Consider the following 14,113-nt stretch of genomic DNA (forward strand, 5'->3'; position numbering starts at 1 on the left):
GTGCCGCGAGAGTCAAGACTTTCTATTTTTTGTTTCTTAAATGCAGTTTGAAATACTTTAATGGTGTCACTGCCTGAACATGACGGCACGCCGGCGCCGTGGCTTAGTTGATTAAAGCACTTGTCACAGGAGATCATGAGTTCGAAACTCACCGATGCCGCGAGAGTCAAGACTTTCTATTTTTTTGTTTCTTAAATGCAGTTCGAAATACTTTAATGGTGTCACTGCCTGAACATGACGGCACGCCGGCGCCGTGGCTTACTTCATTAAAGCACTTGTCACAGGAGATCATGAGTTCGAAACTCATCAGTGCCGCGAGAGTCAAGACTTTCTATTTTTTTGTTTCTTATATGCAGTTCGAAAAGCTTTAATGGTGTCACTGCCTGAAAATGACGGCCGCCGGCGCCGTGGCTTACTTGATTAAAGCACTGGTCACAGGAGATCACGAGTTCGAAACTCACCGGTGCCGCGAGAGTCAAGACTTTCCATTTTCTTTGTTTCTTAAATGCAGTTCGAAATACTTCTAATGGTGTCACTGCCTGAACATGACGGCACGCCGGCGCCGTGGCTTACTTGATTAAAGCACTTGTCACAGGAGATCATGAGCTTGAAACTCACCGGTGCCGCGAGAGTGAAGACTTTCTATTTTTTTGTTTCTTAAATACAGTTCGAAATACTTATAATGGTGTCACTGCCTGAACATGACGGCACGCCGGCGCCGTGGCTTACTTGATTAAAGCACTTGTCACAGGAGATCATGAGTTCGAAACTCACCGGTGCCGCGGGAGTCAAGACTTTCTACTTATTTGTTTCTTAAATACAGTTCGAAATACTTTAATGTTGTCACTGCCTAAACATGACGGCATGCCGGCGCCGTGGCTTAGTTGGTTAAAGCGCCTGTCACAGGAGATCACGACTTCGAAACTCACTGGCGCGGCGAGAGCGAAGACTTTCTAATTTTTGTTTCTTAAATGCAGTTCGAAATACTTCTAAGGTGTCACTCTCTGAACTTGACGGCACGCCGGTGCCGTGGTTTAGTTGGTTAAAGCGCTTGTCACAGGAGATCACGAGTTCGAAACTCACCGGTGCCGCGATAGTCAAGACTTTCTATTTTCTTTGTTTCTTAAATGCAGTTCGAAATTGTTTAATGGTGTAACTGCCTGAACATGACGGCACGCCGGCGCCGTGGCTTACTTGATTAAAGCACTTGTCACAGGAGATCCTGAGCTTGAAACTCGCCGTTGCCGCGAGAGTGAAGACTTTCTATTTTTTGTTTCTTAAATACAGTTCGAAATACTTTAATGGTGTCACTGCCTGAACATGACGGCGCGCCGGCGCCGTGGCTTACTTGATTAAAGCACTTGTCACAGGAGATCATGAGTTCGAAACTCACCAGTGCCGCGAGAGTCAAGACTTTCTATTTTTTGTTTTTTAAATACAGTTCGAAATACTTATAATGGTGTCACTGCCTAAACATGACGGCACGCCGGCGCCGTGGATTACTTGATTAAAGCACTTGTCACAGGAGATCTTGAGTTCGAAACTCACCGGTGCCGCGAGAGTCAAGACTTTCTACTTATTTGTTTCTTAAATACAGTTCGAAATACTTTAATGGTGTCACTGCCTAAACATGACGGCATGCCGGCGCCGTGGCTTAGTTGGTTAAAGCGCCTGTCACAGGAGATCACGACTTCGAAACTCACTGGCGCGGCGAGAGCGAAGACTTTCTAATTTTTGTTTCTTAAATGCAGTTTGAAATACTTCTAAGGTGTCACTGTCTGAATTTGACGGCACGCCGGTGCCGTGGTTTAGTTGGTTAAAGCGCTTGTCACAGGAGATCATGAGTTCGAAACTCAACGGTGCCGCGAGAGTCAAGACTTTCTATTTTTTGTTTCTTAATTGCAGTTTGAAATACTTTAATGGTGTCACTGCCTGAACATGACGGCACGCCGGCGCCGTGGCTTAGTTGATTAAAGCACTTGTCACAGGAGATCATGAGTTCGAAACTCACCGATGCCGCGAGAGTCAAGACTTTCTATTTTTTTGTTTCTTAAATGCAGTTCGAAATACTTTAATGGTGTCACTGCCTGAACAAGACGGCACGCCGGCGCCGTGGCTTACTTGATTAAAGCACTTGTCACAGGAGATCATGAGTTCGAAACTCACCGGCGCCGCGAGAGTCAAGACTTTCTATTTTTGTGTTTGTTAAATGCAGTTCAAAATACTTTAATGGTTTCACTGCCTGAACAAGTCGGCACGCCGGCGCCGTGGTTCAGTTGGTTAAAGGGCTTGTCACAGGAGATCATGACTTCGAAACTCACCGGTGCCGCGAGAGTCAAGACTTTCTATTTCTGTGTTTGTTAAATGCAGTTCGAAATACTTTAATGGTGTCACTGCCTGAACATGACGGCACGCCGGCGCCGTGGCTTAGTTGATTAAAGCACTTGTCACAGGAGATCATGAGTTCGAAACTCAACGGTGCCGCGAGAGTCAAGACTTTCTATTTTTTGTTTCTTAAATGCAGTTTGAAATACTTTAATGGTGTCACTGCCTGAACATGACGGCACGCCGGCGCCGTGGCTTAGTTGATTAAAGCACTTGTCACAGGAGATCATGAGTTCGAAACTCACCGATGCCGCGAGAGTCAAGACTTTCTATTTTTTTGTTTCTTAAATGCAGTTCGAAATACTTTAATGGTGTCACTGTCTGAACATGACGGCACGCCGGCGCCGTGGCTTACTTGATTAAAGCACTTGTCACAGGAGATCATGAGCTTGAAACTCACTGGTGCCGCGAGAGTGAAGACTTTCTATTTTTTTGTTTCTTAAATACAGTTCGAAATACTTTAATGGTGTCACTGCCTGAACATGACGGCGCGCCGGCGCCGTGCCTGACTTGAATAAAGCACTTGTCACAGGAGATCATGAGATCGAAACTCACCGGTGCCGCGAGAGTCAAGACTTTCTATTTTTCGTTTCTGAAATACATTTCGAAATACTTATAATGGTGTCACTACCTGAACATGACGGCACGCCGGCGCCGTGGATTACTTGATTAAAGCACTTGTCACAGGAGATCATGAGTTCGAAACTCACCGGTGCCGCGGGAGTCAAGACTTTCTACTTATTTGTTTCTTAAATACAGTTCAAAATACTTTAATGGTGTCACTGCCTAAACATGACGGCCTGCCGGCGCCGTGGCTTAGTTGGTTAAAGCGCCTGTCACAGGAGATCACGACTTCGAAACTCACTGGCGCAGCGAGAGCGAAGACTTTCTAATTTTTGTTTCTTAAATGCAGTTTGAAATACTTCTAAGGTGTCATTGTCTGAACTTGACGGCACGCCGGTGCCGTGGTTTAGTTGGTTAAAGCGCTTGTCACAGGAGATCATGAGTTCGAAACTCAACGGTGCCGCGAGAGTCAAGACTTTCTATTTTTGTTTCTTAAATGCAGTTTGAAATACTTTAATGGTGTCACTGCCTGAACATGACGGCACGCCGGCGCCGTGGCTTAGTTGATTAAAGCACTTGTCACAGGAGATCATGAGTTCGAAACTCACCGATGCCGCGAGAGTCAAGACTTTCTATTTTTTTGTTTCTTAAATGCAGTTCGAAATACTTTAATGGTGTCACTGCCTGAACAAGACGGCACGCCGGCGCCGTGGCTTACTTGATTAAAGCACTTGTCACAGGAGATCATGAGTTCGAAACTCATCGGTGCCGCGAGAGTCAAGACTTTCTATTTTTTTGTTTCTTATATGCAGTTCGAAATGCTTTAATGGTGTCACTGCCTGAACATGACGGCTCGCCGGCGCCGTGGCTTACTTGATTAAAGCACTTGTCACAGGAGATCACGAGTTCGAAACTCACCGGTGCCGCGAGAGTCAAGACTTTCTATTTTCTTTGTTTCCTAAATGCAGTTCGAAATACTTCTAGTGGTGTCACTGCCTGAACATGACGGCACGCCGGCGCCGTGGCTTACTTGATTGAAGCACTTGTCACAGGAGATCATGAGCTTGAAACTCACCGGTGCCGCGAGAGTGAAGACTTTCTATTTTTGTTTCTTAAATACAGTTCGAAATACTTTAATGGTGTCACTGCCTGAACATGACGGCGCGCCGGCGCCGTGGCTTACTTCATTAAAGCACTTGTCACAGGAGATCATGAGTTCGAAACTCACCGGTGCCGCGAGAGTAAGAACTTTCTATTTTTTGTTTCTTAAATACAGTTCGAAATACTTATAATGGTGTCACTGCCTGAACATGACGGCACGCCGGCGCCGTGGCTTACTTGATTAAAGCACTTGTCACAGGAGATCATGAGTTCGAAACTCACCGGTGCCGCGAGAGTCAAGACTTTCTACTTATTTGTTTCTTAAATACAGTTCGAAATACTTTATGGTGTCACTGCCTAAACATGACGGCATGCCGGCGCCGTGGCTTAGTTGGTTAAAGCGCCTGTCACAGGAGATCACGACTTCGAAACTCACTTGCGCGGCGAGAGCGAAGACTTTCTAATTTTTGTTTCTTAAATGCAGTTCGAAATACTTCTAAGGTGTCACTGTCTGAACTTGACGGCACGCCGGTGCCGTGGTTTAGTTGGTTAAAGCGCTTGTCACAGGAGATCATGACTTCGAAACTCACCGGTGCCGCGAGAGTCAAGACTTTCTATTTTTTTTCCTTAAATACAGTTCGAAATACTTCTAAAGGTGTCACTGCCTGAACATGACGGCACGCCGGCGCCGTGGTTCAGTTGGTTAAAGGACTTGTCACAGGAGATCATGACTTCGAAACTCACCGGTGCCGCGAGAGTCAAGACTTTCTATTTTTGTGTTTGTTAAATGCAGTTCGAAATACTTTAATGGTGTCACTGCCTGAACATGACGGCCCGCCGGCGCCGTGGCTTACTTGATTAAAGCACTTGTCACAGGAGATCACGAGTTCGAAACTCACCGGTGCCGCGATAGTCAAGACTTTCTATTTTCTTTGTTTCTTAAATGCAGTTCGAAATTGTTTAATGGTGTAACTGCCTGAACATGACGGCACGCCGGCGCCGTGGCTTACTTGATTAAAGCACTTGTCACAGGAGATCCTGAGCTTGAAACTCGCCGTTGCCGCGAGAGTGAAGACTTTCTATTTTTTGTTTCTTAAATACAGTTCGAAATACTTTAATGGTGTCACTGCCTGAACATGACGGCGCGCCGGCGCCGTGGCTTACTTGATTAAAGCACTTGTCACAGGAGATCATGAGTTCGAAACTCACCAGTGCCGCGAGAGTCAAGACTTTCTATTTTTTGTTTTTTAAATACAGTTCGAAATACTTATAATGGTGTCACTGCCTGAACATGACGGCACGCCGGCGCCGTGGATTACTTGATTAAAGCACTTGTCACAGGAGATCATGAGTTCGAAACTCACCGGTGCCGCGAGAGTCAAGACTTTCTACTTATTTGTTTCTTAAATACAGTTCGAAATACTTTAATGGTGTCACTGCCTAAACATGACGCCATGCCGGCGCCGTGGCTTAGTTGGTTAAAGCGCCTGTCACAGGAGATCACGACTTCGAAACTCACTGGCGCGGCGAGAGCGAAGACTTTCTAATTTTTGTTTCTTAAATGCAGTTTGAAATACTTCTAAGGTGTCACTGTCTGAATTTGACGGCACGCCGGTGCCGTGGTTTAGTTGGTTAAAGCGCTTGTCACAGGAGATCATGAGTTCGAAACTCAACGGTGCCGCGAGAGTCAAGACTTTCTATTTTTTGTTTCTTAATTGCAGTTTGAAATACTTTAATGGTGTCACTGCCTGAACATGACGGCACGCCGGCGCCGTGGCTTAGTTGATTAAAGCACTTGTCACAGGAGATCATGAGTTCGAAACTCACCGATGCCGCGAGAGTCAAGACTTTCTATTTTTTTGTTTCTTAAATGCAGTTCGAAATACTTTAATGGTGTCACTGCCTGAACAAGACGGCACGCCGGCGCCGTGGCTTACTTGATTAAAGCACTTGTCACAGGAGATCATGAGTTCGAAACTCACCGGCGCCGCGAGAGTCAAGACTTTCTATTTTTGTGTTTGTTAAATGCAGTTCAAAATACTTTAATGGTTTCACTGCCTGAACAAGTCGGCACGCCGGCGCCGTGGTTCAGTTGGTTAAAGGGCTTGTCACAGGAGATCATGACTTCGAAACTCACCGGTGCCGCGAGAGTCAAGACTTTCTATTTCTGTGTTTGTTAAATGCAGTTCGAAATACTTTAATGGTGTCACTGCCTGAACATGACGGCACGCCGGCGCCGTGGCTTAGTTGATTAAAGCACTTGTCACAGGAGATCATGAGTTCGAAACTCAACGGTGCCGCGAGAGTCAAGACTTTCTATTTTTTGTTTCTTAAATGCAGTTTGAAATACTTTAATGGTGTCACTGCCTGAACATGACGGCACGCCGGCGCCGTGGCTTAGTTGATTAAAGCACTTGTCACAGGAGATCATGAGTTCGAAACTCACCGATGCCTCGAGAGTCAAGACTTTCTATTTTTTTGTTTCTTAAATGCAGTTCGAAATACTTTAATGGTGTCACTGCCTGAACATGACGGCACGCCGGCGCCGTGGCTTACTTCATTAAAGCACTTGTCACAGGAGATCATGAGTTCGAAACTCATCAGTGCCGCGAGAGTCAAGACTTTCTATTTTTTTGTTTCTTATATGCAGTTCGAAAAGCTTTAATGGTGTCACTGCCTGAAAATGACGGCCGCCGGCGCCGTGGCTTACTTGATTAAAGCACTGGTCACAGGAGATCACGAGTTCGAAACTCACCGGTGCCGCGAGAGTCAAGACTTTCCATTTTCTTTGTTTCTTAAATGCAGTTCGAAATACTTCTAATGGTGTCACTGCCTGAACATGACGGCACGCCGGCGCCGTGGCTTACTTGATTAAAGCACTTGTCACAGGAGATCATGAGCTTGAAACTCACCGGTGCCGCGAGAGTGAAGACTTTCTATTTTTTTGTTTCTTAAATACAGTTCGAAATACTTATAATGGTGTCACTGCCTGAACATGACGGCACGCCGGCGCCGTGGCTTACTTGATTAAAGCACTTGTCACAGGAGATCATGAGTTCGAAACTCACCGGTGCCGCGGGAGTCAAGACTTTCTACTTATTTGTTTCTTAAATACAGTTCGAAATACTTTAATGTTGTCACTGCCTAAACATGACGGCATGCCGGCGCCGTGGCTTAGTTGGTTAAAGCGCCTGTCACAGGAGATCACGACTTCGAAACTCACTGGCGCGGCGAGAGCGAAGACTTTCTAATTTTTGTTTCTTAAATGCAGTTCGAAATACTTCTAAGGTGTCACTCTCTGAACTTGACGGCACGCCGGTGCCGTGGTTTAGTTGGTTAAAGCGCTTGTCACAGGAGATCACGAGTTCGAAACTCACCGGTGCCGCGATAGTCAAGACTTTCTATTTTCTTTGTTTCTTAAATGCAGTTCGAAATTGTTTAATGGTGTAACTGCCTGAACATGACGGCACGCCGGCGCCGTGGCTTACTTGATTAAAGCACTTGTCACAGGAGATCCTGAGCTTGAAACTCGCCGTTGCCGCGAGAGTGAAGACTTTCTATTTTTTGTTTCTTAAATACAGTTCGAAATACTTTAATGGTGTCACTGCCTGAACATGACGGCGCGCCGGCGCCGTGGCTTACTTGATTAAAGCACTTGTCACAGGAGATCATGAGTTCGAAACTCACCAGTGCCGCGAGAGTCAAGACTTTCTATTTTTTGTTTTTTAAATACAGTTCGAAATACTTATAATGGTGTCACTGCCTAAACATGACGGCACGCCGGCGCCGTGGATTACTTGATTAAAGCACTTGTCACAGGAGATCTTGAGTTCGAAACTCACCGGTGCCGCGAGAGTCAAGACTTTCTACTTATTTGTTTCTTAAATACAGTTCGAAATACTTTAATGGTGTCACTGCCTAAACATGACGGCATGCCGGCGCCGTGGCTTAGTTGGTTAAAGCGCCTGTCACAGGAGATCACGACTTCGAAACTCACTGGCGCGGCGAGAGCGAAGACTTTCTAATTTTTGTTTCTTAAATGCAGTTTGAAATACTTCTAAGGTGTCACTGTCTGAATTTGACGGCACGCCGGTGCCGTGGTTTAGTTGGTTAAAGCGCTTGTCACAGGAGATCATGAGTTCGAAACTCAACGGTGCCGCGAGAGTCAAGACTTTCTATTTTTTGTTTCTTAATTGCAGTTTGAAATACTTTAATGGTGTCACTGCCTGAACATGACGGCACGCCGGCGCCGTGGCTTAGTTGATTAAAGCACTTGTCACAGGAGATCATGAGTTCGAAACTCACCGATGCCGCGAGAGTCAAGACTTTCTATTTTTTTGTTTCTTAAATGCAGTTCGAAATACTTTAATGGTGTCACTGCCTGAACAAGACGGCACGCCGGCGCCGTGGCTTACTTGATTAAAGCACTTGTCACAGGAGATCATGAGTTCGAAACTCACCGGCGCCGCGAGAGTCAAGACTTTCTATTTTTGTGTTTGTTAAATGCAGTTCAAAATACTTTAATGGTTTCACTGCCTGAACAAGACGGCACGCCGGCGCCGTGGTTCAGTTGGTTAAAGGGCTTGTCACAGGAGATCATGACTTCGAAACTCACCGGTGCCGCGAGAGTCAAGACTTTCTATTTCTGTGTTTGTTAAATGCAGTTCGAAATACTTTAATGGTGTCACTGCCTGAACATGACGGCACGCCGGCGCCGTGGCTTAGTTGATTAAAGCACTTGTCACAGGAGATCATGAGTTCGAAACTCAACGGTGCCGCGAGAGTCAAGACTTTCTATTTTTTGTTTCTTAAATGCAGTTTGAAATACTTTAATGGTGTCACTGCCTGAACATGACGGCACGCCGGCGCCGTGGCTTAGTTGATTAAAGCACTTGTCACAGGAGATCATGAGTTCAAAACTCACCGATGCCGCGAGAGTCAAGACTTTCTATTTTTTTGTTTCTTAAATGCAGTTCGAAATACTTTAATGGTGTCACTGCCTGAACATGACGGCACGCCGGCGCCGTGGCTTACTTGATTAAAGCACTTGTCACAGGAGATCATGAGTTCGAAACTCATCAGTGCCGCGAGAGTCAAGACTTTCTATTTTTTTTGTTTCTTATATGCAGTTCGAAATGCTTTAATGGTGTCACTGCCTGAAAATGACGGCCGCCGGCGCCGTGGCTTACTTGATTAAAGCACTTGTCACAGGAGATCACAAGTTCGAAACTCACCGGTGCCGCGAGAGTCAAGACTTTCCATTTTCTTTGTTTCTTAAATGCAGTTCGAAATACTTCTAATGGTGTCACTGCCTGAACATGACGGCACGCCGGCGCCGTGGCTTAATTGATTAAAGCACTTGTCACAGGAGATCATGAGCTTGAAACTCACCGGTGCCGCGAGAGTGAAGACTTTCTATTTTTTTGTTTCTTAAATACAGTTCGAAATACTTATAATGGTGTCACTGCCTGAACATGACGGCACGCCGGCGCCGTGGCTTACTTGATTAAAGCACTTGTCACAGGAGATCATGAGTTCGAAACTCACCGGTGCCGCGAGAGTCAAGACTTTCTACTTATTTGTTTCTTAAATACAGTTCGAAATACTTTAATGTTGTCACTGCCTAAACATGACGGCATGCCGGCGCCGTGGCTTAGTTGGTTAAAGCGCCTGTCACAGGAGATCACGACTTCGAAACTCACTGGCGCGGCGAGAGCGAAGACTTTCTAATTTTTGTTTCTTAAATGCAGTTCGAAATACTTCTAAGGTGTCACTCTCTGAACTTGACGGCACGCCGGTGCCGTGGTTTAGTTGGTTAAAGCGCTTGTCACAGGAGATCATGACTTCGAAACTCACCGGTGCCGCGAGAGTCAAGACTTTCTATTTTTTTTCCTTAAATACAGTTCGAAATACTTCTAAAGGTGTCACTGCCTGAACATGACGGCACGCCGGCGCCGTGGTTCAGTTGGTTAAAGGACTTGTCACAGGAGATCATGACTTCGAAACTCACCGGTGCCACGAGAGTCAAGACTTTCTATTTTTATGTTTGTTAAATGCAGTTCGAAATACTTTAATGGTGTCACTGCCTGAACATGACGGCACGCCGGCGCCGTGGCTTAGTTGGTTAAAGCACTTGTCACAGAGGATCATGAGTTCGGAACTCACCGGTGCCGCGAGAGTCAAGACTTTCTATTTTTTTTTTCTTAAATACAGTTCGAAATACTTCTAAAGGTGTCACTGTCTGAACATGACGGCACGCCGGCGCCGTGGCTTACTTGATTAAAGCACTTGTCACAGGAGATCATGAGCTTGAAACTCACTGGTGCCGCGAGAGTGAAGACTTTCTATTTTTTTTGTTTCTTAAATACAGTTCGAAATACTTTAATGGTGTCACTGCCTGATCATGACGGCGCGCCGGCGCCGTGGCTTACTTGATTAAAGCACTTGTCACAGGAGATCATGAGATCGAAACTCACCGGTGCTGCGAGAGTCAAGACTTTCTATTTTTCGTTTCTTAAATACAGTTCGAAATACTTATAATGGTGTCACTACCTGAACATGACGGCACGCCGGCGCCGTGGATTACTTGATTAAAGCACTTGTCACAGGAGATCATGAGTTCGAAACTCACCGGTGCCGCGGGAGTCAAGACTTTCTACTTATTTGTTTCTTAAATACAGTTCAAAATACTTTAATGGTGTCACTGCCTAAACATGACGGCCTGCCGGCGCCGTGGCTTAGTTGGTTAAAGCGCCTGTCACAGGAGATCACGACTTCGAAACTCACTGGCGCAGCGAGAGCGAAGACTTTCTAATTTTTGTTTCTTAAATGCAGTTTGAAATACTTCTAAGGTGTCATTGTCTGAACTTGACGGCACGCCGGTGCCGTGGTTTAGTTGGTTAAAGCGCTTGTCACAGGAGATCATGAGTTCGAAACTCAACGGTGCCGCGAGAGTCAAGACTTTCTATTTTTTGTTTCTTAATTGCAGTTTGAAATACTTTAATGGTGTCACTGCCTGAACATGACGGCACGCCGGCGCCGTGGCTTAGTTGATTAAAGCACTTGTCACAGGAGATCATGAGTTCGAAACTCACCGATGCCGCGAGAGTCAAGACTTTCTATTTTTTTGTTTCTTAAATGCAGTTCGAAATACTTTAATGGTGTCACTGCCTGAACAAGACGGCACGCCGGCGCAGTGGCTTACTTGATTAAAGCACTTGTCACAGGAGATCACGAGTTCGAAACTCATCGGTGCCGCGAGAGTCAAGACTTTCTATTTTTTTGTTTCTTATATGCAGTTCGAAATGCTTTAATGGTGTCAGTGCCTGAACATGACGGCTCGCCGGCGCCGTGGCTTACTTGATTAAAGCACTTGTCACAGGAGATCATGAGCTTGAAACTCACCGGTGCCGCGAGAGTGAAGACTTTCTATTTTTTGTTTCTTAAATACAGTTCGAAATACTTTAATGGTGTCACTGCCTGAACATGACGGCGCGCCGGCGCCGTGGCTTACTTGATTAAAGCACTTGTCACAGGAGATCATGAGTTCGAAACTCACCGTTGCCGCGAGAGTCAAGACTTTCTACTTATTTGTTTCTTAAATACAGTTCGAAATACTTTATGGTGTCACTGCCTAACCATGACGGCATGCCGGCGCCGTGGCTTAGTTGGTTAAAGCGCCTGTCACAGGAGATCACGACTTCGAAACTCACTTGCGCGGCGAGAGCGAAGACTTTCTAATTTTTGTTTCTTAAATGCAGTTCGAAATACTTTAATGGTGTCACTGCCTGAACATGACGGCACGCCGGCGCCGTGGCTTAGTTGGTTAAAGCACTTGTCACAGGAGATCATGAGTTCGAAACTCACCGGTGCCGCGAGAGTCAAGACTTTCTATTTTTTTTCTTAAATACAGTTCGAAATACTTCTAAAGGTGTCACTGTCTGAACATGACGGCACGCCAGCGCCGTGGTTCAGTTGATTAAAGCACTTGTCACAGGAGATCATGAGTTCGAAACTCACCGGCGCCGCGAGAGTCAAGACTTTCTATTTTTGTGTTTGTTAAATGCAGTTCAAAATACTTTAATGGTGTCACTGCCTGAACAAGACGGCACGCCGGCGCCATGGTTCAGTTGGTTAAAGGGCTTGTCACAGGAGATCATGACTTCGAAACTCACCGGTGCCGCGAGAGTCAAGACTTTCTATTTCTGTGTTTGTTAAATGCAGTTCGAAATACTTTAATGGTGTCACTGCCTGAACATGACGGCACGCCGGCGCCGTGGCTTAGTTGATTAAAGCACTTGTCACAGGAGATCGTGAGTTGGAAACTCAACGGTGCCGCGAGAGTCAAGACTTTCTATTTTTTTTTGTTTCTTAAATGCAGTTCGAAATACTTTAATGGTGTCACTGCCTGAACATGACGGCACGCCGGCGCCGTGGCTTAGTTGATTAAAGCACTTGTCACAGGAGATCATGAGTTCGAAACTCACCAGTTGCGCGAGAGTCAAGACTTTCTATATTTGTTTCTTAAATGCAGTTTGAAATACTTTAATGGTGTCACTGCCTGAACAAGACGGCACGCCGGCGCCGTGGCTTAGTTGATTAAAGCACTTGTCACAGGAGATCATGAGTTCGAAACTCACCGATGCCGCGAGAGACAACACTTTCTATTTTTTTGTTTCTTAAATGCAGTTCGAAATACTTTATTGGTGTCACTGCCTGAACATGACGGCACGCCGGCGCCGTGGCTTACTTGATTAAAGCACTTGTCACAGGAGATCATGAGTTCGAAACTCATCGGTGCCGCGAGAGTCAAGACTTTCTATTTTTTGTTTCTTAAATACAGTTCGAAATACTTTAATGGTGTCACTGCCTGAACATGACGGCGCGCCGGCACCGTGGCTTACTTGATTAAAGCACTTGTCACAGGAGATCATGAGTTCGAAACTCACCAGTGCCGCGAGAGTCAAGACTTTCTATTTTTTGTTTCTTAAATACAGTTCGAAATACTTATAATGGTGTCACTGCCTGAACATGACGGCACGCCGGCGCCGTGGATTACTTGATTAAAGCACTTGTCACAGGAGATCATGAGTTCGAAACTCACCGGTGCCGCGAGAGTCAAGACTTTCTACTTATTTGTTTCTTAAATACAGTTCGAAATACTTTAATGGTGTCACTGCCTAAACATGACGGCATGCCGGCGCCGTGGCTTAGTTGGTTAAAGCGCCTGTCACAGGAGATCACGACTTCGAAACTCACTGGCGCGGCGAGAGCGAAGACTTTCTAATTTTTGTTTCTTAAATGCAGTTCGAAATACTTCTAAGGTGTCACTGTCTGAATTTGACGGCACGCCGGTGCTGTGGTTTAGTTGGTTAAAGCGCTTGTCACAGGAGATCATGACTTCGAAACTCACCGGTGCCGCGAGAGTCAAGACTTTCTATTTTTTTTCTTAAATACAGTTCGAAATACTTCTAAAGGTGTCACTGCCTGAACATGACGGCACACCGGCGCCGTGGTTCAGTTGGTTAAAGGGCTTCTCACAGGAGATCATGCCTTCGAAACTCACCGGTGCCGCGAGAGTCAAGACTTTCTATTTTTGTGTTTGTTAAATGCAGTTCGAAATACCTTAATGGTGTCACTGCCTGAACATGACGGCACGCCGGCGCCGTGGCTTAGTTGGTTAAAGCACTTGTCACAGGAGATCATGAGTTCGAAACTCACCGGTGCCGCGAGAGTCAAGACTTTCTATTTTTTTTAAATACAGTTCGAAATACTTCTAAAGGTGTCACTGTCTGAACATGAGGGCACGCCAGCGCCGTGGTTCAGTTGATTAAAGCACTTGTCACAGGAGATCATGAGTTCGAAACTCACCGGGCCGCGAGAGTCAAGACTTTCTATTTTTGTGTTTGTTAAATGCAGTTCAAAATACTTTAATGGTGTCACTGCCTGAACAAGACGGCACGCCGGCGCCGTGGTTCAGTTGGTTAAAGGGCTTGTCACAGGAGATCATGACTTCGAAACTCACCGGTGCCGCGAGAGTCAAGACTTTCTATTTTTTGTTTCT

This window comes from Rhipicephalus microplus, unplaced genomic scaffold (assembly GCF_043290135.1).
Source record: "Rhipicephalus microplus isolate Deutch F79 unplaced genomic scaffold, USDA_Rmic scaffold_62, whole genome shotgun sequence".
NCBI lineage: Eukaryota > Metazoa > Arthropoda > Arachnida > Ixodida > Ixodidae > Rhipicephalus > Rhipicephalus microplus.